Here is a 27,448-nt window from a genome sequence, read left to right on the forward strand (position 1 = left end):
TTTAAAAAGAACAAGAAGAAATAGATGAAATCAGTTTTCATCATGTATTCTGTTTAGCTCAATAGATCTAAAACATTATGTAACCAATATAAGGAATACTGCGGTATTTTACTTTTTTCTGTACTAAATCTTTCAAATTCTGTCTTACATCACAACTCATTTGATTTAGCCATAGGTCAAACCTCAATAGTCAAGTGTAGCCATGGTTCCATTTAAAATTTTTTTCTAGGTATATTTTAATGTTGAAATACTTTTTAAGATCATTTTCTTACCTTTTAGAAGTGACCCAGTGATGATTGCCAAATAATTTCTATAGAATTCAATGGAGAATAAATGAGCAGGAAACCTTGCAGCTCAAAGGGATTCCAAGCTAACCTTGATTCATTCAGTACACTGGGTTTCTTTCAGCTGTTCTACCTTGGGAACAGGTGGGTATGATATTGGAATGTTTAGGTAGGAATAAGTTTTTTATTGAAATATACTTGACATTTAGTATTATGTTAGTTTCAGGTGTACTGCATAGTGATTTGACTTTTCATACACTGCAAATTACTCAAAAAATCTAGTAATCATCTATCCCCGTACAAAGTTACTACATTATTGTTGAACATATTTCTTTTTCTGTTTATTGTATTCCTATGGCTTATTTATTTTGTAATTGGAGGTTTGTACCTCTTTAATCCGCTACGCCTATTTCATCCAACTCCCTACCACTCACCCTGTTTGTTCTTTGTGCCTTCAGGTCTGTTTTCATTTTGTTTTGTTTGTTATATTAGATTCCACATATAAGTGAGGTCATATGTTTGTCTTTATCTTCTTGTCTCTTATTTTACTCAGATGATATCCTATAGATCCATCCATGTTGGCAAAAATGGCAAAATTTCTTTTTTAATAGCTGAGTAATATTAAGATCATTATGGGGCTTCCCTGGTGGCTCAGTGGTAAAGAGTCTGCCTGCCAGTGCAGGAAATGCAGGTTTGATTGCTGGGTTGGGACAATCCCCTGGATAAGGAAATGGCAACCCACTCCATTATACTTGCCATGGACAAAGAAGCCTGGCGGGCTACAGTCCATGGGGTCACAAAAGGGTCGTCCATGATTTAATGACTAAACAACAGCAGCAATAGTCCATTATGTGAATGGACCTCATCCTTTCATCTCTTCATGGGCACTTAGGTTGCTCCCATATCTTGGCTGTTGTAAATAATGTTGCAGTGAACATTGGGTTACACTATTTTTTGAATTAGTGTTTTTTGTTTTCTTCAGATAAATACCCAGAGTCTGGATTATATGGTAGAAAGAACTGTTTTTAATTTTTTTGAGAAACCTCCATACTATTTTCTGTAGTGGCTATACCAATTTACAGTCTCACCAAGAGTGCACAAGGTTTCCCTTTTCTTCATATTCTCACCAGCACTGGGTATTTGCTGTCTTTTGGATGATAACCATTCCTACGGGTGTAAGGTAGTATCTTATGGTGGTTTTGATTTGCATTTCCCTGATTATTAGTGATGTTGAGCATCTACCCATTTGTCTTTTTCCATTTGTCTGTCTTCTTTAAAAAAGCATCTGTTCAGATCCTCTGTCCATTTTTAATTGGGTTATTTTTCTGATATTCAGTTACATGAGTTCTTTGCATATTTTGGATATTAACTTCTTATCAGATACATTGTTTGCAAATATCTTCTCCCATTTGGTAGGCTGCCTTTACATTTGTTTACTGTGCAAGAGCCTTTTAGTTTGATGTAGTGCCATTTCTTTATTTTTGCTTTTATTTCCCTTTCCTAAAGAGGCAGATCCAAAAACATAAATATATATTGGTAAGACCAATGGCAAAGGCCATACTGCCTATGTCTTCCTCTGGAAATTTTATGGTTGAACTCTTTACCAGACAGATTGCACGTTTCTATCATTTTGTTCTTTTTCTGAGATTTTATCTTATTCCTTCATTTGGAACATCTGTTCTCTCATTTTATCTAACTTTCTGATTTTGTTTATGTTATTAGGTAGGTCTGTTGTGTCTCCCAGTCTTGAAAAGTGGCCTATGTAAGAGATGTCCTATGTTACCAGCAGCGTGCTCCCCTCTGGTCACTGGAGCTGTGTGCTCTGGGATGCGCCTATATGAGTGTGCACCCTTGTGCAGTGACCCTTGTGTGCGCTGCTGGGCAGGGCTGGCCGCTGGCCCTCTTGGCTGCAGTGCCCTGCTTTGTGCTGTGGCTGCAGGTCCACTGGAGAAGAGAGCAGACCTCTTGCACAACAACCCAGTCGCATGTGGCTGCTACAGGCCCGCGGGTGCACAGGGCAGGCTCTCACGTGCTCAGCTGCACAGCCCTGCAGACACCGGTGCTTCTGGCCCGTTGGTAGTCAGGGCCAGATCCCCACATGGCTGGCCACATGGTCTGCTCGCCCACAGCTTCTTCAGGCTCACAGTCTGGGGAGCCCAAATTGGGACTCAAGACTCCCACTTCCTGGGGAGGACCTCTGCGGTTGTGATATTCCTCCTGTTTGTAAATCACCAGCCCCAGAATGTGGGTCCTGACTAAACCACATCTTTGCCACTCCTGCCTGTCATGTTGAGGCTTCTTCTTTATATCTTTAATTGTGGAGTTTCTTTTCTGCTAGTCTTTACATTGTTCTCATAAATAGTTGTTCTGTGAGTAGCTTTAATTTTTGGTGTGCCCTTGGGAAGAGGTAACTATAGGGTCTTCCTAGTGGACTGTCTTCGGCAGACTTTCCAGGAATAAATTACCCCTCAAGTTCATTAGAGGTCATTTATGGACCATTGCAGGTAGAGGGCCAGGACAATGTAAAAGACAGTCACTCACTCACTCACTCACTCACTCACTCACTCACTCAGTCGTTCCCCTACCCCAGCTTCAGCCAGCCCAGTTCTGTCAAAGAATGTGCAGTGTCATGGTTAGGAGTGTGTGTGCTGGATTCTGACTCCTAATTCTGATACTTATTAGCTTTGTGACTTTGACTGGGTTTCTTACCTTTTTTGTGCCTCAGTTTTCTTATTTGCAATGCAAGGTGGTTGTGAAGATCAAATGAGTTAATGTCAGAAGCTTAGACCCTAGTGCTTGATGTATAATAAATTTTGAATGATGATAACTGTCTGTGTGGGACATCTCTTCCTGTCACTGTAAAATCCTCTCAGCCTTACCTCTTATCTCACCAGCCACTACTTGTGACAGCTCTGTGCCAGCTTTGAAGGCTTTAACATGTACAGTGGCACAGTTTTCCACCTGGGCCGTAGCCCTGTACCTTTTTCTTTCAGCCCTTGGGTTTCTAAGAAGCCACATCATGGGGTACCCTCAGCAACCTGCTTGGTACTCAAAATCTTCTCATCTCAGAAATGCAAAGAAGTTCATCTAGTGGACCATCTTTGACCTAGGTGAAATGGAAACAAAAGAAAAATATTTCTTTTTTTTTTTTTGCTCTTAGGTAGGCAATTTTAAAACATGTTTTATGAGATTTTTCAGAAGGTTTGGAATTAAGCACCAGTTGGCTGCAGAGGAGGCCAAACCCATATAGAAACTTCCTCCCTATTTCCCTCCTGTTCCCCTGTACTCCTGCTCACTGGGATCACCTTCCCAAATAAACAATGTGCCCTTGAAAGTTTGTCTTCAGCTCCACTTTCAGGGGAACCCAGGTTAAAACACTATTGTTTTTAATTTTCTTAGCTTTGACTTTAAAAATGCTTATCCAGTTACTCATGTGGTATGTCTGTTTACAGAGTGGCCTTGACTCTTGTCTTTAGGACCTTGACCCTCTTTTCTCTGGCATCTCCAGTCTTGTTCCTTTTATTGATTCCTTCTGCATATCCTCTCCATCCTGGAGAGACCTTCTGCCTCATGCCACTGCCCAAGTTCTTGATAGAGGAGTCTGCCTTTGCTGCTATCATTTGTTCAGCTCTCATTCATCCATCTCCTCCCCTGCTCTGAAGGCATTCTCACAATTGACCTGTCAAATGACAACTCTAGTCACTTAGAAGAAATAAAGTGAAACTGTTAAGCTGTGGCAGGATGAGTTATTATAAAACCTGAATCCATTCTGCAAAGAGGTTTGTGAATAATGAGAGTAAATATACCCATATTAATTAATATGTAATGATTTATATGCATTCTCATTTAATATTCAAAACAAGCCTATTTTGTAGTTGAGAAAATAGATTCAGAGAAGTTACTTTTCAGCAAACACACAGCTAGCCTGTGCAGTGTGTTTGTTAGTCTATCAGTGGTGTCTGACTCTTTACAGTCTCAGGGACTGTAGCCCATCAGGCTCCTCTGTCTATGGGATTCTTCAGGCAAGAATACTGGAGTGGGTTGCCATTCCCTTCTCCAAGGGATCTTCCCTGACCCAGGGACTGAACCCCGGGTTTCCTGCACTGCAGGCAAATTCTTTACCAGCTGAGGCACCAGGGAAGCCCCAACCCATGCAGAACTAGGACTTGAATCCAGGTCTTTCTTCCTAGATGCTCAGCTCTTACTCCATTAGGACCCTCTTTAGCGATGACTTGTGTGCTTGGCCCTGGTCCTAAGGCTGTCTGTAGTTCTCAGCACTGTGATGTGTAGATTTTTTTCCCACTGGTTTAAAAAGCAGGAATGAAAGGAATCGCATTATATAGTGACAGAAAGTATATTTAAAATTACTTAGGGCTTTTGATTAAGGAAAAATGGAAACTGACTACTCATGGATACAGGTTTTCATGTGGGGTGTTGAAAATATTCTAAAATTGATTATGGTGACTGTTGCAAAGCTCTGTTAATATGCTAAAACAACAACAACAATGAATTCTGCACTTCCAATGGGTGATTTGTCAGTATCTGAATGCTATCTCAAAAACTGTGATTGAAAATAATCCCACTAGAATTTTTACCAAATCTATTGGATAACCAAATATAGCACATGTGTAGGAATTGGTCAGTAATGCCGCTGTTACTCCTCACATTCAAAACCAGTAATTTTTTTTCATAAAATTGTGCTTGGTTTTCACTTGCATATATTTGTGGGCTGGAGGATTTGGGGTTCCAGAAAGTATTCCTTTTCAGATTGTTGCTGATCTGGCACAAGGTTACTGAGCCTCATGACTAGGAAGCCTGCCAGCAGCTCTGGGTGCAGCCACCCTCTTCTGCTCCTTTAAAACTAAGAAAGATCATCAGCATCTGAAAGAAAACAGCACGGAATCCTGTGAATGCCTGCCTTTGATGTGGCCTTACTTAGGGACCCACATCCAGATGTCCCAGGCAATTACAGTGACCACTTTGCCTCAAATATATTCTTCTTGTCCTAACTCTCAACAACAAAAGGGACTAGAAAAATAAACCGTAACTGAGTTCCACAAACCAATATGGTGTTCTTATCTTCCAGGAGATGTTGACTGTAGGGAAGCTGTGCAGCGGGGAAAACGCCATTCAGCTTTGAAAAATGTAGACTCTCAATGAGCCTCAGCTCACCTGAGGCAGGTACATCAAGCAAAAAAAAGATGATTAGCATGGCAGGACCATTGACCATTAACTATCGATATCTACTGATCCTGTTATTTCAGTATCTTGATTAATTTCACCCTGAACATCGAAGAGGAGGTGGATTTCCCACTTCTCTCCACCTGTGACCTTATTAACTGCTGGTCACTTAGGGGTGCCTCCTGTCCTAAACAACTCACATCCTCAACAATTTTTTTTTTTCTGATCCACAAAACTAAAACTGATGTGTGTCACAGCACAGGGGGAATCTCTTTCTCAGCTTTCCCCGCTTCCTCAGCCTGTAGAAGAGAAACCAGAACTGTAGGTAGTTTTCTCCAGATTCCCCCAGTCGTAAGGAGAAACTCTAATCTACATAAGAAAGAATGCCTTATAAATCTACATGATAAAACACCAGAGAAAGGATAAAGGGAAAATTGGGGGAGGAAAAAGCTGGATACTCTAAGGTGAAATGGCCACTATTATGTTCCTGAGCTTTGAAAGATACAAGTAAGGTATTTGACCCCAACAGTTCTTTGGGCCATGGGTCTATTGCCTCTGCTTAATACATTACCTTGAGACTCACCACATGGGTCAAGAATTCTCCCTGGATGTTCCCACTGAAAGAGGACCCCTTAGATATGTTTTTAAAAACAATTGGTGGTACATTTAGACAGTAAGCAGAGGGTTTTAGAATCCTAGGGACAGAATAAAGGACATTGCACTTTACCTAAAGGAAAGTAAACTTTCTCCTTGGTTAACAAAAATCAGATTTTCTAAATGAATAGGATTGGACAGAACTAGTGACAGCTTATTTTGCAAAGTACTAACTAAATTGATAAAACTTTAACAATAGAGGTGGGGTAAGTAGACAAAACTATTTTTTGGAGAAGGATTTCAGATTCCTCAATACATAGGAATTCTAAAAGTCCTTCTCTTCCTAGTTTCTATTGAGAAAATCTAGAAAAGAGCTCTTGGGGAGAGAGAAGGTCTGAACACAAATGCTTGACTCACTTCTTAGCTCTGGGACTATAGGCAGGCTAGTTTACCTCACTAATCTTCCCCTTTTTAATGGGTCGTGAAGAAAAATATTTTACTTGCCTTTCCCACAACACTATTAATGTTTTGGTTATTACATGTATCTACTACTGATAAATATATATTTATCTACTTATACTATTTATAAGTATATACTTACCATATGTAAAAAAGGAAGGGAGAAGTAGCAGCATCTATTAAGTGCACCTAAGTAAGGAACTGTATTATCCCATTTTATAGATCAGCAAGTTGGCTCTCAAAAAATTCACTAAGTGATGCCAGGTCAAATACCTAGAAAGTGCCAGGACTGGTTCAAACCCAGTCTGTTTCCTTTCAAAGTCTCTTTCTTTCAGCGATCACTTTTCTTTTTATTAAATAGTGAGGTATTCTACAGATACAATGTTATTTACATCACCAGGTTTTCACTTGACAGTTTCTTCTTTGTCAGATGAAATTTTTGTGTTCATAATCAGGAGTTCCATTTCTTCAAACAACTTACTGAAGTTTTCAAGTGTCTACACCATTTATAACTAGCTGAAGCAGTCTCGTTGAAGATTCAAGTGAATCTTTGCCTATCTTGTAGTATCTCAAGTTAACCTTCTCATCTGAAACTGAAAATATAATAAATGAATGAATGTTTAAACTCAACCTGGGTTTTTGGTGTGAAAAACTGACTACAGAATATTAGCAGTATATTTTTGAACTAATTTAAGAATTTCTTTGTTTCTCTTTTCCTTATTCTTCTCAGTAATAACAAAGGACTAATCATATATTGTAAAGTGAACTTGGGGTATATGTAGACATGGAAGTAACCTAAATATCCATTACCAGATGACAAAAGAAAATATGGTCCATATATATACACAATGGGATATTACTCTGCCATAAAAAGAATGAAATAGTGCTGTTTGCAGCAACATGGATGAACCTAGAGATCATCATACCAAGTGAAGTAAGCGAGACAGATATCGTACCACTGCTTATATGTGAAATCTTAAAAAAGAATGACACAAATGAACTTAGATATAAAGCAGAAATAGACTCACAGACATAGAAAACTTATGGTTATCAAAGGTTAAGGGAGTGGGAGGGATAAATTGTGAGTTTGGGATTAACATACACACTACTGAATATAAAACAGATAATCAACAAGGACCTACAGTATGGCACAGAGAACTTATACTCAATATTTTGTAATTACTGATATTGGAAAATATTCTAGAAAAGAATATGTACATGTGTGTGTGTATATATATAATATATGTATATAAGTGTGTGTGTGTATAACTGAATCACTTTGCTATATACCCGAAACTAACACAGCATTGTAAATCAGCTAAGCTTTAATTTTAAAAAATTAAACTCATTTTAAACTAAAAAATAATATTGGTTAGGGGAAAAAGTCCTTATTTGGCCTTAGGTAACTACTTGCCATTTCTAGGCGTATCAGTACACAGGTTCTGAGTTAAGCATGAAATACTGCTGATAAAAAAGTTATTTTCTAAGTTGCTAGATGTTATCTACCAGCAGTTGGACCTCAGTTAACAAGCAAAGCTCAGATTCCTTCCACAGCTATTTTAAGTATCTCATTAAAAAGTGAAAACATATTTAAATACCCAGAAAATTTAAAGAAGAAAAAAGGTAGGAGGCAGAAAAAAATTAAAGAGGGCCAGAAAGATATGCATCAGTGATTTCTCTGTCAGGTAACACTTTCTCAAAACTGGCCTGATCGCTGAAGATGAAATAGAAATTTCTTTATCAAACGAGAATGTGAAAGAACTGACCTTTGATCAAATGTCCGTTTGTAGTTTTGACAAGGAAATTTGCTTGGGGGAAAAAAAAAGTACACTGGACACTTTCTACATGAAAAGTTAAGTTGCAGTAATGTAACGGGAGCCAGAGGTCAGACTTCTGAAAACAAGTCTGTCAGATAAAAGCTGGACTGCTTCTGCTGTGCACATGGTGTGTTTGTCAAGCTGCAAAGGGTTTTTAAGGACAGGTGTGGTATTTTTGTTCTGTGCTTCAACACAAAGTACTTTACATAATTTTAGGCCTGAGTTTGAGCTTCTAATTTTTCACCTAGCATATATTACAGATTGGGATGGAAAAAAGCTAAAATGGTAACATGAACATTGTCAGTCATCTAATTTGTATTCAGTAATTATTCTACAAGATAATTAGTTATATAAGCCTATTGATTTCTTTTTAGTGTCCCCTATAACATGCTATTAGAAGACCCATAGCTGTGTTTTAAGAGTTAACTAAAAATGACTTGAGGGTCCCTTGGACTGCAAGGGGATCCAACCAGTCCATTCTAAAGGAGATCAGTCCTGAATATTCATTGGAAGGACTGATGTTGAAGCTGAAACACCAATACTTTGGCCACCTGATGCAAAGAGCTGACTCATTTGAAAAGACCCTGATGCTGGGAAAGATTGAAGGCGGGAGGAGAAGGGGACAACAGAAGATGAGATGGTTGAGTGGCATCACCAACTCAATGGACATGAGTTTGAGTAAACTCCAAGAGTTGGTGATGGACAGGGAGGCCTGGCATGCTGCAGTCCATGGGATCGCAAAGAGTTGTACACAACTGAACAACTGAACTGAACTGAAAAATGATTGTATTATATAATGATCTGAGTGAGTACAAGATGATTAATATTTATATGTAAAATCATCATGTACAGATATATGATCATTTTTCTTTTCACTCAGAGAATTTGATAGTTGGTAATGAACCTATTTGTAACAAGATCCTCCTCATGAAGTCAAACTAATTCAAAATACTGGAAATGACACAGTACAGGACCCCTGTCCTGACTTCTCACCCTATGCATTTTTCCATTCAGCCACATTATATAGTATTTTAAAGACTATATTCCATGCACATAGCAGGAAGTTAATACATATTTGTAGAATCACAGAATATTGTATAAAATATTGATAGTTGTTTGGAAGAAGCAATCAAAGAAAGTTTTCCTTTTGTCCTTCTAATAGAGCTCTTTACTGAATGAAATTCATTTTTACTTTGGGGAGGCAAATAGAATTATGATTAATTGTATGGACTTTAGAATCTCACATTTTAGTAACAAATCCCAGATAAATCTTAACAACATGTCACCAACTTGGAAATGTTCAGTAAGTGACAGCTGAATAGCTTTGCAGTTTTATGAATGATACCACATAAGTTCTTACAAAACTCCCATCCTTATCACAAGCATCATCTGAGTTATGCCTTCAGATATGTGCCTTTGTTTATATGTCTCCCATCTATGTTAACACAAGGGAGTCTTTTTTTCAGTTGGCATTGCTTATTGGTGCTCATTCCTAATGGTAGGGACCATAGTACTAACCTTAGCTGATAAAGATGTTATTCCTGATAGACAGTGTTATGTCATATGAGCTGACTTGTCTCCAGATATACTGATCCTGTTGCCAGGTGTCCATGAGAAGGGTAAGGGTTTCTAGTGGATTATCTCAAGGTTAGTACCATCTTTTCTGAAAATCAAGAGCTAAAATAAATGCATAGCTCCTGATTATTTATTTCTACTATAAACTTCATTGTGCAGAACACTTTCCTTTCTTTAGTATGGTCTCCAAAATACATAAGACCTTAAAAGAATCTTTTGGCATGTGGTAACTGGTTTTTTCAAATAGCCTTAGGCTTTCTTTTTCTTCTTCTTTGTATCTACTTAATGTAAGAAGTCAGAGGAGAAAGCAGGGAAATGGAATCTGAAATCAGTGATCTAGGCCTACAGCTCTCCATTTGTGAAATATTTATTTCATACTTTTCCTTGGAAGCTTGTTAGCCTAGTGTTTTGAAAATCAGTAATCCATAATTTAAGAGTCCAAATGAACTGATCTTACAAAGACTAACATCTGGCAGAGAAGAATAGGGACAGTTCTTGAAAATGCTTCCTTGATTTTTAACCGAGAGTGAAAAACCTTGACATCTGGTCTTAATACAACAAGTCTGACCTTCTGTTGATGAAGGTCACAACAGTACACATTTTTGAACACTTGCAAAATAAGACCTCTTGTAATTTTCATAAAAATCTTTAAAATCACTGTTCCATTGAAGAACATTTGCAAGACCAGTATTGATCACATTTGGTAAATGTTGCTTATTATGACCAAATTGGAAAATTCTTAGAAATGGTCATTTCTACTGTAATTACTTTGAACTCAGATATTGGATGTTATTTTCTAGAAAATAATTCTGAAGCAAACATTCTAAATAAATCATAAATATGCCAGTATCTCTCAGTGTGAAAGAAATAAGAGGAAAATAAACTAATCTCTACACCATCAATATGTTTCACCTGACATGAATGCTACAGGTTTTCATAAAAATAGCATTGCTGAGAGATAATTCACATTCCAAAAAGTTCATCCTTTTAAAGTATACAATTTAGTGTGGGGGGGGGGGCGGTGGGTGATGGGGCGGGGAGGTTTCTAGCATGTTCAGCATTGCACATTGTTTTAGTTCAGAAAATTTTCATCAGCTAAAGAAAGATTGTTATTTTCAAAGTCATTTTGTCTGTTCTGGGTTCCTTATGTTTCGTGTGAATTTTAGGATCACTTTTTTCATCTCTGCAGAAGTAGCAGCTGGGATTGTACTGCGATAGGTTGAGTTTGTAGATCATCTTAATCAAGTCTTCTGACTCATAAGCATGAGATGTATTTTCATTTATTTAGATCTTCTTTAATTTCTCTGAAAAGTTTTACAATTATTAGTAATAATTTTGTATTTTCTATTTATTTTTTAATATTTTATTGGTACTCTTGTAAATATAATTGTCATCTAAATTTTATTGTAGAATTGTTGATTACTAGAGTATAGAAGGGAGAAGGTAATGGCACCCCACTCCAGTACTCTTGCCTGGAAAATCCCATGGATGGAGGAGCCTGGTAGGCTGCAGTCCATGGGGTCACCAAGAGTCGGGTACGACTGAGTGACTTCACTTTCACTTTTCACTTTCATGCATTGGAGAAGGAAATGGCAACCCACTCCAGTGTTCTTGTCTGGAGAATCCCAGGGACAGAGGAGCCTAGTTGGCAGCCGTCTATGGGGTCGCACAGAGTCAGACACAACTGAAGCGACTTAGCAGCAGCAGCAGGGTATAGAAAGGGGCTTCCCAGGTGGCACAAATGGTAAAGAACCTGCCTGCCAATGCAGGAGACACAAGATATGCAGGTTCCATCCCTGGTTCAGGAAGATTCCCTGGAGGAGGGCATGGCAACCCACTCCAGTATTCTTGCCTGGAAAATCCCCATGGACAGAGGAGCCTGGTGGGCTACAGTCCATAGGATCACAAAGAGTCAAGACAGGACTGAAGGGACTTAGTACAGTGTATAGAAATACAGTTTTTTAAAAGTTGATCTTGTGTCCTATACCTTTTCGGAACTCACTCATTAGATCTGATTATTTATTAGTTGATTCCTTAGATTTTTTTAGATATAAGATCATGTGCTATGCAGACAGATACTTTTAGTTATTTTTTCTAATCTAAACATTTATTATTGCCTAAATTGCCCTGAATAAAACCTCTGTACAGCATTGAATAAAAATGTCAAGAGTGTTCTTATCTTCTTCCTGTTCTTAAAAGAAAAACCATTCTGTATGATGTTAGCTGTGAGGTTTTTTTAAATAGCATTTATCAACTTGGGGAAATTCCTGTCTTTTCCTAGTTTGTTAAATATTTTACTATGAAGGGATGCTGGATTTCTGTAAAATTCTTTTCTTAGGTTTGTTGAGATGATTGTGTGGTTTTTGTCCTTTATCCTGTCAATACAGCCTGTTACATTGATTTTTCATATGTTGAATTCATCTTGCATCCCCGGGGAATAAATTGCACATTTGTTACAGAGTGCTGTCAGTTTCTGTATAATCTTTCTTATATCTTGCTGGATTTGGTTTGCTAGTAGTTTTGTTGAGAATTTTTGCATTTATAAATCATCAGAGATATTCAGCCATAGTTTTCTTTTCCTGTCATGTCTTTGTCTGGTTTTGCTCTCAAGGTATTGCTGACCACATAGAATAACTTGGGGCATATTCCCTCCTTTTCTACTTTTTTGAAACAGTTGATGAAATATCTGTAATAATTTTTTTTCTTAAACATTTCATAGATTTACTAACAAAGCCTGAGCTTACCTGAGCCCGGGCTTATCTTGTGGAATTTTTTGATTAATAATTCAGTATGTTTACTTGTTATATGTCTATTCAGACTTCCTATTTCTTGAGTCAGTTTCAGAAGTTTTTGTCTCTCTAGGAATTTTCCTATTCCATCCAAGTGATGTAACTCATTGCTATATAATTATTCATAGTATACCTTTATAATTTCTGTTATTCCTCGAAGAGTGATAATGATGTGCTTCTTTTAAAGTCCTTAACATAGTAACTTGAGTCACTTTCGTTTGGTCAATCTAGTTATGTCTTTTGAGTTTGTTTATTTATTTATTTATTTTGTCTTTCCTAGAGCCAATTTTTTATTTTATTGATTTTTTTCTATTGTTTTTCTATACTGTATTTCATAAAGTTCCCCTCTAATCTTTATTAATTTACTTCCCTCTGCTTGGGTTTTTTGTGTGTTTTGTTTTTTCGTTTTTTTAAAGATTCAAGGTCAGTTTTTTTTTAATTGAAGTATAGTTGATTTATAGTGTTTCAGGTATACAGTAAAGTGATTCAGTCATTCTTACATGTCTTATTTTTCAGAGTATTTTCCATTGTAGATTATATACAAGACATTATAGTTTCCTGTGCCATACAGTAGGTCTTTGTTGTTTATCTATTTTATATATAGTAGTATGTATATGTTAGTCCCAAATTCCTAAATTCTGTCTCCTCCTTTTTTCCTTTTGGTAACCATAAGCTTGTTTTCTATGTATGTGAATCTTTCTGTATTTTGTATGTAAGTTAATTTGTATTATTTTTTTTTAGATTCCCCATATAAGCAATATGATGTGTCTTCCTGGTTTACTTCACTCAGTATGATAATCTCTAGATCTATGCAGTATCTATGTTGTTGCAAATGACATTATTTCATCCTTTTATGGCTGAGTAATATTCTATTGTATATATGTACCACATCTTCTTTATCCATCTGTCATCGGACATTTTGTTTGCTATTCTGTCTTGGCTTTTGTAAATAGTGGTGCTGTGAACATTGAGATGCATGTATCTTTTCAAATTAGAGTTTTTATCTTTTCCAGATATACGCCAAAAAGTGAGATTGCTGGGTCATATGGTAATTATGTGTTTAGTTTTTTAAGGAACCCAAGCCTCCGTACTGTTTTCCATAATAGCCATTGTTTTCTTCCAGTGGTAAAGATTCTGCCTGCCAACACAGGAGATACACTTCGATCTCTGGGCTGGGAAGATCCTCTGGAGGAGAAAATGGCAACTCACTCCAGTATTCTTGCCTGGAGAATCCCATGGACAAGCAGCCTGGTGGGCTACAGTAGGATCGCAAAGAGTCATACACTACTGAGCATGACTGAGCACACACACACACACCAATTCACACTTCTACCAACAGCATAGTAGAGTTCTTTTTTATTAAAACCTTCTCCAACATTTGTTATTTGTATACTTTGCTGATGGCCATTCTGACTAGTCTGAAGTGATACCTCATTGTAGTTTTGATGTTCATTTTTGTAATAATTAGCAACGATGAGCATCTTGTCATGTGACTGTTGGCCATCTGGATGTTTTCTTTGGAGAAATGCCTGTTCAGGTTTATGTCCATTTCTGGTTGGATTGTTTTGGGGTTTTTGTTTGGTTTGGTTTGGTAGTTTGCTATATGAGCTGTTTGTATAGTTTGGAAATTTAATCCCTTGTCAGTCACATTATTTGCAAATATTTTCTCCTATTCCATAGGTTTTACAATTTCCTTGCTCTGCACAATCTTTTTAGTTTGGTTAGGTTCTATCATTTGTTTATTTTTGCTTTTGCTTCCATTACTCTTGGTGTATGAGCTCAGTTGCTCAGTCCAGTCCAGCTCTTTGTGACCCCATGGACTGTAACCTGCCAGGCTCCTCTGTTCATGAAAATTCCCAGGCAAGAATACTGCATTGGGTTGCCACTTCATATTCCAGAAGATCTTCCCAACCCAGGGATTGAACCCACATCTGTTGGATCTCCTACATTGGCAGGTGGATTCTTTACCACTGTGGCACCTGGGAAGCCCCTATTACTCTAGGAGATGGGTCTGAAAAGATTATTGCTGTGATTTATGTCAAAGAGTGTTCTGATTGTGTTTTTCTCTAGGAGTTTTATAGTATCCAGCCTTATATTTAGGTCTTCAATTCATCTTGAGTTTACTTTTGTATATGGTATTAGAGAATGTTTTGATTTCTTTTACATGTAGATATCCAGTTTCCCAGCATCACTTACGGAAGAGACTGTGTTTTCTCCATTGTATATTCTTGCCTCTTTTGCCATAGATTAATTGAACATAGGCATGTGGGTTTATTTCTGGGCTTTCTGACCTATTCCATTATCAGTGTGTCTGTTTTTGTGCCAGCACCATACTGTCTTGATTACTGTAGCTTTGTAGTATAGTTTGATACTGTAAAAGGCTAGCCTGGAACTGAGGTAAGGGGATAAAATTAAGGAAGGATAAACTGCTATGAAGCTCTAGCTCATTGTTCTTACTGAACGTCTACCATTCTTCTTGCATAGTACTCCTTGATTTGTTGCAGACAGTTGGTGAGAATGTAAATTGGTGTGTGTGTGTGTGTATACACACATGTGTGTCTATTCAGTTGCTCAGTCATGTCCTACTCTTCGGAGATATTTCTAAAGAAAGTAAGCTGAAAATGTTACTTTTGAGATTCCTATTTATGGGTCAGTTTAAAAGTTTGTGCACTATTTGAGAATTTAGGTTTTCTCTAAGAGAAAAATGACTTCTGTGTATTCACGTGCAACCACAAGTTTCTTAAAGAAATAGCAAACATTTGTCTCTAAGTGGAGCAGGAAGTAAGGGACCTGAATGATTTTGAGGGGGAAGAGGGAGGGAAAAAAAAGTGACAACATTCACAGTACAAAAAAGTAACAGTCAGTCCTACTGATATGTGTGACAAAGACCTGAGTAACCAAAGAGGATTATAAATCACTGTACACAGATCAGTGCCACTGAAGAATTTGTTGACTGTAAAAACATGAAAGTGTCTGAAAGAGAAACCTGAATATGTTTCCAAGTTGGAAGGCTTTGTATCAGTTTGTAGAAGAAGAAAGCATTAAAAAATAGAGTGCTACCTATGCCTTATTTATTTATCTTTAAATAGAAAGTAGCAAAGAAGGGATAAATTTGATTCAGCCAGTGGTATTCAGAGATAAAGTAAAGTGGGCTATTATAGAGGATGAGGGGGGTACCATCAGTGGTATATGCTGCTCCAAACATGAGGAACTAAGTGGCTGACACCTGACTATCCTTCACTGCTGTTTAATCCAGGATCTTTTATGATGCTTTAATTCTAGAACATACTGCTAATGGTTAAAGAAAACAACTGTTTGAGGGAATATTTAAGTGCAATGCCATTTACCAAAAAGCATATAATGTTCCCTAATACCTTGAAGCTAAAACATGGCTGCTGAGAAAAAGAGATACATTTTTTTAAGACCAGATGACTTTCTCCTTTCCTTCCACCCACAACTCTCTCTGAAATACTAGGTATTTGCTCTTTTCTTTTTAGCAAGTTTATTTTAAACATGTTGTGCATTTCTTTTTTTTTTTTTCCTTCTTCTTCTTTTTTTATGCCACTTTGTTATTTTTTTTAACTGAAGGATAATTGCTTTACAGAATTTTGTGGTTTTCTGTCATACATCAACAAGAATCAGTCATGTCTCCTCCCTCCCGAAACTCCCTCCCCATCCCGCCCTTCTAGATTGTCACAGAGCCCTTGTTTGAGTTCCCTGAGTCAAACAGCAATTTCCCATTGGCTATTGATTTTACATATTGTACTGTAAATTTCCATGTTACTGAAAGAGTCAATTCCTAGGCAAGTTGATAGGAAGTCTGGGGTCCCCGAGGAGGAAAGAAGAGTCTGGAATTCTCAAGGAGGAGAAAAGGACAAACGAATTTTTTTTTCCCCTCTATGTTCCTTAGTCTTAGTCACATAAAATGTTGTTTTCTTTAAGCCAGGAACTGATGGTTACACAACAAACAACTGGGTTTAAACTCTGTACTAAGGATTGTATAGCAACAATGTATGCTGCTAGAGGACAGTTTTTCCTTCCTGAAAACCTTCTGACAAATACTGTTACCTTAAAATGTATAGTATGTGCGTGGGTCTAGTAAGATCTTTACAACCTTGAGACATTCCTTTGATTTATTTTAATAACCAATTAAAAAGTATATAACTCCCTTAGACTAGCAAGGTGGGTACTCTGCATCCCCCTTCTGATGTCTGTGTCAGAAGCTTTCTCTGTACCTTTTCATACTTTAATAAAACTCTGCTACACAAAAGCTCTTGAGTGATCAAGCCTGGTCCTGAAGCTAAATCTTCTTTGGAGATCAAGAATCCAACACGGTTCATAAGCTGTCATTCCTGTCTCCATACATCTCACCCTCTCTTCTCCCATCCCCTGATGTCCATAGGTCTGTTCTTTATGGTTTCTCCTTTGCTGCTCTGAAAATAAATTCATCAGTACCATCTTTCTAGGTTCCATGTATATGTGTCAGTATACAATATTTAAAAGATCTGCAGGAGAAGTGATAAGCTACCCACTGCAATATTCTTGGGCTTCCATTGTGGCTCAGCTGGTAAAGAATCCACCTGCAGTGCAGGAGACCTGTTTAATCCCTGGGTTATGAAGATCCCCTGGAAAAGGGAAAGGCTACGCACTCCAGTATTCTTGCCTGGAGAATTCCACAGACTGTATAGTCCATGGGGTCGCAAAGAGTCGGACACGACTGAGTGATTTTCACTTTCTTTCTATACATTATTTATATTTTTCTTTCTGACCTAACTTCACTGTGTATAATTGGCTCTAGGTTCATCTGCTTCATTGGAACTGACTCAAATGCATTCCTCTTTATGGTTGAGTAGTATTCCATTGTATATATGTACCACAGTCTCTTTATCCACTCATCTGTTGATGGACATCTAGGTTGTTTCCATGTTCTAGCTATTGTAAATAGTGCTGCAATGAACATTGGGATATGTGTGTTTTTTTTTAATTTTGGTTTCCTCAGGGTATATGCCTAGCAGTGGGATTGCTGAGCCATAAGGTGGTTTCATTCCTAGTTTTTTAAGGACTCTCCATACTGTCTTCCATGGTGGCTGTGTCAATTTACATTCCCACCAGCAATAAAAGAGGGTTCCCTTTTCTTCATGTTGTTAAGATGGTAGTACTCCTCCAAAGTGAGCTATAGGTTCAGCAGAATACCTATCAGAATCTTAGCTGCCGTTTTTGCAGAAACTGGCAAGCTCATTCTAAAATTTATCTGAAATGCAAGAAATAGCCAAAACAGTCTCTAAAAAGATCAAAGTTAGAGAATTTATATTTTCCAATTGCAAAACTTACTCTCAAGCTGCACTATTCAAGACTATTAAAAATACAAAAAAAGACTATTGAAAAACTATTAAAAATACAACACATGGTGGCTAAACAACACACTTCTGAACAGCCAACAAATCACAGAAGAAATCCAAAAAGAAATAAAAATATGCATAGAAACGAATGAAAATGAAAACAAAACGACCCAAAACCTATGGGACACTGTAAAAGCAGTGCTAAGGGGAAGGTTCATAGCAATACAAGCTTACCTCAAGAAACAGGAGAGAAATAAATAACCTAACTCTATACCTAAAGCAACTAGAAAAAAAAGAAATGAAGCACCCCAAGGTTAGTAGAAGGAAAGAAATCATTAAAAAAAAAAAAAAATTAGGGCAGAAATAAATGCAAAAGAAACAAAGGAGACCATAGCCAAAATCAACAAAGCTAAAAGCTGCTTCTTTGAGAAGATAAATAAAATTGACAAACCATTAGCCAGACTCATCAAGAAACAAAGGGAGAAGAATCAAATCAACAAAATTAGAAGTGAAAATGGAGAAATCACAACAGACAACACAGAAATACAAAGGATCATAAAAGACTACTACTAGCAACTATATGCCAATAAAATGGACAACTTGGAAGAAATGGACAAATTCTTAGAAAAGTATAACTTTCCAAAACTGAACCAGGAAGAAATAGAAGATCTTAACAGAACCATCACAAGCACAAAAATCGAAACTGTAATTAGAAATCTTCTAGCAAACAAAAGCCCAGGACCAGACAGCTTCACAGCTGAATTCTACTAAAAATTTAGAGAAGAGCTAACACCTATCCTACTCAAACTTTTCCAGAAAATTGTAGAGGAAGTTAAACTTCCAAACTCATTCTATGAGGCCACCATCACCCTAATACCAAAACCAGAGAAAGATGCCACAAAAAAAAAGAAAAATACAGTCCAATATCACTGATGAACATAGATGTAAAACTCCTTAACAAAATTCTAGCAAACAGAATCCAACAACATATTAAAAAGATCACATCATGACCAAGAGGGCTTTATCCCACAGATGCAAGGATTCTTCAATATCCGCAAATCAATCAATGTAATACACCACATTGACAAATTGAAAGATAAAAACCATATGATTATCTCAATAGATGCAGAGAAAGCCTTTGATGAAATTCAACATCCATTTATGATTTAAAAAAAAAAAAAAAACCCTCCAGAAAGCAGGCATAGAAGGAACATACCTCAAGAAATAGAAGTTATATATGACAGACCCACAGCAAACATTATCCTCAATGGTGAAAAATTGAAAGCATTTCCCCTAAAGTCAGGAACAAGACAAAGGTGCCCACTCTCACCACTACTATTCAACATAGTTTTGGGAGTTTTGGCCACAGTAATCAGAGAAGAAAAAGAAATAAAAGGAATCCAGATTGGAAAAGAAGAAGTAAAACTCTCATTGTTTGCAGGTGACATGATCCTCTACATAGAAAACCCTAAGGACTCCACCAGAAAATTACTAGAGCTAACCAATGAATATAGTAAAGTTGCAGGATATAAAATTAACACACAGAAATCCCTTGCATTCCTACACACTAACAATGAGAAAACAAAAAGAGGAATTAAGGAAACAATTCCATTCACCATTGCAACAAAAAGAATAAAATACTTAGGAATAAATCTACCTAAAGAAACAAAAGACCTATATATAGAAAACTATAAAACAGTGATGAAAGAAATCAAAGAGGACACAAATAGATGGAGAAATATACCATGTTCATGGATTGGAAGAATCAATATAGTGAAAATGAATATACTACCCAAAGCAATCTATAGATTCAGTGCAATCCCTATCAACCTACCAACGGTATTTTTCAGAGAACTAGAACAAACAATTTCACAATTTGTATGGAAATACAGAAAACCTTGAATAGCCAAAGCAATCTTGAGAAAGAAGAATGGAAGTGGAGGAATCAACCTGAGTGACTTCAGCGTATACTACAAAGCTACAGTCATCAAGACAGTATGGTACTGGCACAAAGACAGAAATATAAATCAATGCAACAAGATAGAAAACCCAGAAATAAACCCATGCACCTATGGACACCTTATCTTTGACAAAGGAGGCAAGAATATACAATTGAGAAAAGACAATCTCTTTAACAAGTGGTGCTGGGAAAACTGGTAAAAGAATGAAACTAGAACACTTTTTAACACCATACATAAAAATAAACTCAAAATGGTTTAAAGATCTAAATGTAAGACCAGAAACTATAAAACTCCTAGAGGAAAACATAGGCAAAACACTCTCTGACATAAATCATAGCAGGATCCTCTATGGCCCACCTCCCAGAGTAATGGAAATAAAAGCAAAAAATAAACAAATGGGACCTAATTAAACTGAAAAGCTTTTGCACAATGAAGGAAACTATAAGCAAGGTGAAAAGACAGCCTTCAGAATGGGAGAATATAACAGCAAATGAAGCAACTGTCAAAGAATTAATCTCAAAAATATACAAGCAACTCCTGAAGCTCAATTCTAGAAAAATAAGCAGCCCAATCAAAAAATGGGCCAGTGAACTAAACAGACATTTCTCCAGAGAAGACATACAGATGGCTAAAATACACATGAAAAGATGCTCAACATCACTCGTTATCAGAGAAATGCAAATCAAAACCACAGTGAGGTACCATCTCACGCCAGTCAGAATGGCTGCTATCCAAAAGTCTATAAGCAATAAATGCTGTAGAGGGTGTGGAGAAAAGGGAACTCTTTTACACTGTTGGTGGGAATGCAAACTAGTACAGCCACTATGGAGATTCCTTAAAAAACTAGAAATAGAACTGCCATATGACCCAACAATCCCACTGCTGGGCATACACAATGAGGAAACCAAAATTGAAAGAGACACGTGTACACCAGTGTTCATTACAGCACTGTTAACAATAGCCAGGACAGGGAATCAACCTAGGTGTCTATTGGCAAACGAATGGATAAGAAAGCTGTGGTACATATACAAAATGGGATATTACTCAGCTCTTAAAAAGAATGCATTTGTATCAGTTCTAATGAGGTGGATGAAACTGGAGCCTATTATACAGAGTGAAGTAAGTCAGAAAGAAAAACACCAATATAGTATATTAATGCATATATGTGGAATTAAGATGGAGAAGGCAATGGCAACCCACTCCAGTACGCTTGCCTGGAAAATCCCATGGATGGAGGAGCCTGGTAGGCTGCAGTCCATGGGGTCATGAAGAGTCAGACACGACTGAGCAACTTCACTTTCACTTTTCACTTTTGTGCATTGAAGATGGAAATGGCAACCCACTCCAGTGTTCTTGCATGGAGAATCCCAGAGATGGAGGAGCCTGGTTGGCTGCCGTCTATGGGGTCGTACAGAGTCGGACATGTCTGAAGCAACTTAGCAGCAGCAGTAGCAGCATGGAATTTAGAAAGATGGTAACGATGACACTATTTGCAAGACTGCAAAAGAGACACAGATGTAAAGAACAGACTTTTGGACTCTGTGGGAGAAGGCGAGGGTGGGATGATTTGAGACAATAGCATTGAGACATGTATGTTATCATATGTGAAATAGTTTGCCAGTCCAGGTTTGATGCATGAGACAGTGTACTCAGAGCTGGTGCACTGGGATGACCCTGAGGGGAGGGCAGTGGGAGGGAGGGTCAGGATGGGGAGCCATGTACACCCATGTCTGATTCATGTGAATGTGTGGCAAAAACCACCACAATATTGTAAAGTAATTAGCCTCCAATTAAAATAAATTAAAAAAAAAACCACAGCCAGTATACCCACAGTTTAAAAACTTGTGTTGAAACAGTTTATTGTGTTTCCTGCTTTCAGTTTACTGTATTTTATTACTTGTCATTCACATACATTTAACTTTTATTCTGTTATTTTTTCCCCTCTTGACATTAGTTGTAAGTGGTCTGTTTTTTGTTTTTTGTCTTTTTTTGTTTTTTTCATTTTGCTTCCTGGTCTTGATAACTACCATTGATGCTAGCTACTTATTTTCCAGAAGTGGACTAACCACATCTTACTTTACATTTTCTCTATTTGCCATTCAATTTCTATACATTTCTTTATTATAATGTGAATGAATCAAAAAACAGCTTTGTATATATACTTTTTCTTATTACAGGGGTTATTTCTTCAATCAATTGGTAAAAAGAAAGTGTTAATGCTGTGTCAAATACTATGAAACATTTTCTAACATTAGTGAATTTTGCCAAATTTCCTTCCATAAGAGTTTCTCTGTCATTTTGTTAAGTATTGTGTAACCAAGTATTAATAGCTCTCCACTCCCACTAACATTATGCCCACAGGATTTTCTGCAGACCCCAAATGTGCAAATTCACCCTAAACCTTTGAGAAATTGGCCATGTGCCATTAAGAGGGTGAGAGCAAGCATGAAATTGGTTATGAACAGGTGCATTGCACAATTGATTATCCAAGCCTCTGTCTCTTCTATAATTAATCATAGGCTCTTTACAAGAGTCATGTTGCAGAGAAACCCACCAATTACAGAGCCAGGAAGGCACCTGGTATCAGGATAGAGGATAAAGACGAGCAGAGGCAGAGAAAACAGAATGTTGTTTCAGAGCGAGTCTGTTCCTGTGGGCCCAGGGCCTTCACATCATGGAAGTGCCCTGAACTGCTTCCTGTCTGAGAATTTGAATCATCAGACTACACACCTAGTCTTTTAGGGGGCTCTGTAATTGCTGAGGGAACCAGTTTCCTGGGCCAGGTCCATTAGACATTGTAAGTAAATTTTGGGAAACAGCCTTGCAACCCTCACCAAGGATTTTCTGTAGGGTACTTTCATAAAAGTAGTTTGGTTATTGGCCCAATGATTCCACCTAGCCATAGTCATGCATGTTATATGGGAGCCCACAGACTTCTTTCAGGCTAATAAAGAAGGTGATTTTCTTCTTATGATGCGGATCTCAGTCTAAGACCCAGTTCTAGGTGGTCCACAAGGAACAAATGGTGATGTTGAATTGAACAGCTGGCATCTTTTGCAACATGAACTTGCAGGGAGACAAGCTTAAAGCAAATCACCAGCTGGCGTAGCATTCTAATTTCTGACAGATGTATTAATCACAAGTTTTTATTTCCATAGGCCTACACCCTCACCTCACTCCTGCATCCATAATTTATGTGCTTTACTTCATAGTTCACATTGGTGAAATATACAGGGTGGATTTAGAATTTAGAGTTGGAATTTCTCAGTCTTTAAAGTCATTACATTCTCATGTGTTTTTCATACTCAGTCCAGAAAAAGTCTGCCTTTCTACCATTAATATATCACTCTTTCCTTTTCCTCAGAGTTTGAAAGATCTGTGCCCCATATTTTTCCTAGCATTACAGCTTTTTTGAGAAGATTCTTGTCTATTAATTCCCATTTTTTATGAAGTGTCTTGTCCATCATTCCTCATGTTTTCAGAATCCACATTAAATCTACACCTTTGTATATATTTGAATTTCTTCTCCAACAATCCTTTTCTATAGCTTTTTTCTTTTTCACTTTGAACTTTTTCATATCTTCGTTTCATATCTGCCAACATAGAATTCTTTTCAAACTCTTAATATTGTAGTAGTAATCACTATAGTAATATTTTTAAGACACCTTAACTTATATTTTATTCATTTATTGCACTTTTTTATCATGTACTTTCTGTGTTCCCTGCATGTTGCTGAGCACTGAGCAGCCAGTGGTGAACAAAAAGTAACTGTCTCCCTGTTTTCATGAAATTCATTGTCTTGTAGAGGTGCCAGATAAGTAGATAAGAATAAGATTTTTTAAAATTGTAACTACCATAAATATTCTTAAGAAGAAATAAAGGATGCTGGGAGGGTGTATGAAAGGAGGATATAATCTGGTCTGAAAAGTCAGGGAAGTAAGTTTGAGAAAGTGACACTGAGCTGAGATAGAAAGGATAAATAGGGGTTACTTTTGTGAGTGAGGGAGTGGGGGGAGATAAGAATGTTCCAGACAGAGGGAAGAGTATGTGCAAATCTTATCATGGGAGCAGAGAATGTCCATGACTCTGAATAAAGGCCACTGTGACTGAAATACTTGAGGAGGGGGAGTGTGATAAGAGATAAAGTTGGTGAAGAAAGCAGTGGCCATATTAATATTTGTCTTCATCTAGAAGCAGTTACATTAATTTCAATTATCACTGTCTTAGAACAGCAAATGTTGATCATTTATAACCATTAGAATCATTATCTCTGTTATCCATTGTGCAATATCCAACAAGTCTGAATTCAAATACCTGTATGGCCTAGTGGAGTTACTGGTGTTATTCTTGCTATTGGCTTGTGATCTTTCTTGCCCTTGATTTTGAAGGTATTATTTTAAAGTACCCAATAATGCTTTCTGATTCTATATTTTCTCAACCTAATCATCTGTCCTGGTGGTGCCTGGCACAGTGCTTCATGCTTAGCCAATGATCAGTAGATGCTTGCAGGGTGGTGAGGGAGAAAGAATTGAGCTTGAGGTTGCCAGAGGCCTTGTAGAATGCAAAATGCAAAGACCTCTCAAGGAGTCACTGAGAGAGCCATGTGCTAGTATCTCACAAATTTCTTTCTTTCTTTAAAAAAAAAAAACTTTTATTTAGAAAAGCTGAAATGATTGTATGCTAATTTGAACAGCTAGTTTGTTTTAAAAAAAGGCCTTTTTTTTTTTTGACTGCACCTCAAGGCTTGTGGAATTCAAGTTCCCTGACCAGGGATCAAACTCAGGCCTCAGCAGTGAAAGTGCAGAGTCCTAATGACTGGCCCACCAAGAATTCCCAAGACAATTCCATTTTTTTATATCCTCCAAGAGTTGGAATCCACTGAGTATGCTTTGTTCTTTCTTCAGTACTGGAGGAAAACAACAACTGATTTTTCAAATAGTAATTTGTTCCTCCCTTTGCCATGTTTAAAATTCTTATAATTCCTCAGACAGTTCCTTCTGGAAAAAGCTTTCCTCTTCTACTCCGGCCAGCCCCAGTGGGTTCACCTTTACATGCTCTGGGTCTCTGACAGGAGGTAAGATGCATGAATGTTTCTTCACTGGGAACAAATTTATGATGCAAGAAAAGAGAAAGAGAGTGGATATATGAACACTCTTTCAGATTGAAGTATATTTCCCTCTAAATTATTACTACTTCTTCAGTTGACTTCTGCTTTCTAAAATGATTCCCCTCTTTTTAAACCCACTACATTGCCATTATCTGGGTTGGGTGTTGACCAACGTAATCAGAGTTGACAGTACACCAACCTGATTTGAACCTACCTCCTGTCATAGGAATGTGAGACTCTGAAACATCAGACAGCATTGTGATAGATCATTCACTCCTGTGTTGGAGATAATTGTTTCCTCAGAGTAGTAGAAGGCTTTATAATAACTTGGCTAAAACCCAGGAAGCTCATTAGGTTCATTTCAGATCTGCAGAGCTTCACAGAACGGTTTCAGTGTACAGGATACTGTCATATGTGACAAGTCAACAGGTACTATTCCAGTCCTCACAAATCCCATGCACAAATGTAGCAGCAGATCATTCAAAGCAGATCTGATATTTACTATAGTAATCAAACACAATGAAAGCTTTGGGAATGAATGTGAAAGAACTCTGTAGAGGAGGTTAACAGTTGGTGTCTTATGTTTTGACCTAATTTGTTTAAGCAACTACATCTGTTGGGGGCCAAGTCCTTTGCTGGGTGCTGGAAATTGGAAGATGGCTCATTTCTTGCCCTTGAGAAGCTCACAGGCTAGTGATGAAGACATAAATAGATCACTGTCATGAAATGTGGCAACTGTAGCATTAGAGATATGTGTGTAATTGTAAAGAAGCACAAAGGAGGAGGACTGGAGCCTAGAGTAGAGCTAAGGTCATTTCTCAATGTAGTTATTAGGAACTGGATCCTAAAAAATGAATGGGTAAGGGACAGGACAGGTCTCGATAAGGACACCGAGAGCAGTGGGAAGTGAGTGTGTAAAGACACAAAGGAGTAGAAAGTGTCTTATTTGAGGAATGACTAGTCATTCTGCATTCCAGAACTACCCTCTTCCAACAGGAGGAAATGCTAAACAAGTTGTTTGTAGGAAAGTTGTAAGCAGACCTAAGAAATTTGGATATTATAGGGCATTATGTGTCATTGAAAATTTCAGCCAGTGTCATGATCAAATACACTTTAGAAGAAGCACAAATGAGAGGGATCTGGAGGCAGGAGACCAAAATGTGAGGCACATACTGTGACCAAGCAAGAAGAGGTGAGGGCAGGGCTAGAGTTAAAGGGGCACTATTGCTGCCCACCTGCCTCAATATCCCATGCAGGCAGAAGAGAGAAAGGTGTTCTGCTGTTTTTCTCTTTCTGAACTGGCTGCCTTAATATACACATTTAGACTGTGACATGTGTTAGATTGCTCAGAGATCTGGTCAGTGTTGTTAAATTGAAGTGAGTTAATTTTCTTTTTTTTTAATTTTTTTTTGAGTTAATTTTCTAAAGGAACCAGAATCAAACTCAACTAATCGTGGACATCAAGATTTTCAGTTCTCATCTGCAAAATGGGGATAATTGTAGGGCCTTCCTTGTAGGGCTGACCTGATAATTAAATGAGATAATGTCTGCCAAGCATCTGACTCTGTGCTGACCCACAGTAAACACATAGTAAGTGTTACTTATCATTACTAATGGAGAGTTAATAAGCATCTAGTCTGAGCCATTGAATACTAAGCCAGGCAATAAAGTCATGAGGAGCATGGGGCTTCCCAGGTGGCTCAATGGTAATGAATCCACCTGCCAAGCATGAGACCCAGTTTTGATTGCTGGGTTGGGAAGATCCCCTGGAAAAGGAAATGGCAACCCACTCCAGTATTCTTGCCTGGGAAAATCCCATGGACAGAGGAGTCTGTCCATGGGATTTCATTCTTGGTGGACTGGAGTTGAACAACTTAGCAACTAAACAAGAGCAGCATGAAGAGAACAGAGACCTACTCTTAGTCTCATAGTCTACCTGGAGAAAACAGTACATAAAGAAGTTATTACAAGAATGGGACAAGTTGAAATAAAGGGTATGGGGAAGGTGTTAGAAGTTATAGAAAAGAATGTTCACTCTCTGACTAGAAGGACAAGGTGTAAGAGTTTTGGGAGAGAAGGCCATTTGCACCTGAGCACAAAGACTACATGAAAAAGGCATCCCAAGCAGTTGAACAGAGCCTTTGTACCCAAAGCAGGTTCTTTGAACCAGCAGCGTCAGAATCAGCAGCATTTGGAATTTGTTATTAATATAAATGCAGATTCTTGGAGCCCACCCACACTACACCTAGAATCTGCTTTTTAGCAAAAACCTTGGGTGACTTGTGTCTGTCTTAAGAGAAGCAGTACAGAGGTGTAGTTGTGAAAATTAACCTGATCACTAT

General features: G+C 37.7%; 1 non-coding gene across 1 annotated transcript; it reads right to left on the bottom strand.

Annotated features, from left to right (window-relative positions):
- Positions 1–24,977: 24,977 nt before the first annotated feature.
- LOC133046322 (small nucleolar RNA SNORD22) lies at positions 24,978–25,103 on the bottom strand. Its single transcript, XR_009690460.1, has one exon. It is a non-coding gene; the product is annotated as a small nucleolar RNA SNORD22 (small nucleolar RNA).
- Between the last annotated feature and the right edge of the window lie 2,345 nt (positions 25,104–27,448).

Source organism: Dama dama, chromosome 24 (genome assembly GCF_033118175.1).
Source record: "Dama dama isolate Ldn47 chromosome 24, ASM3311817v1, whole genome shotgun sequence".
Classification (NCBI taxonomy): Eukaryota; Metazoa; Chordata; class Mammalia; order Artiodactyla; family Cervidae; genus Dama; species Dama dama.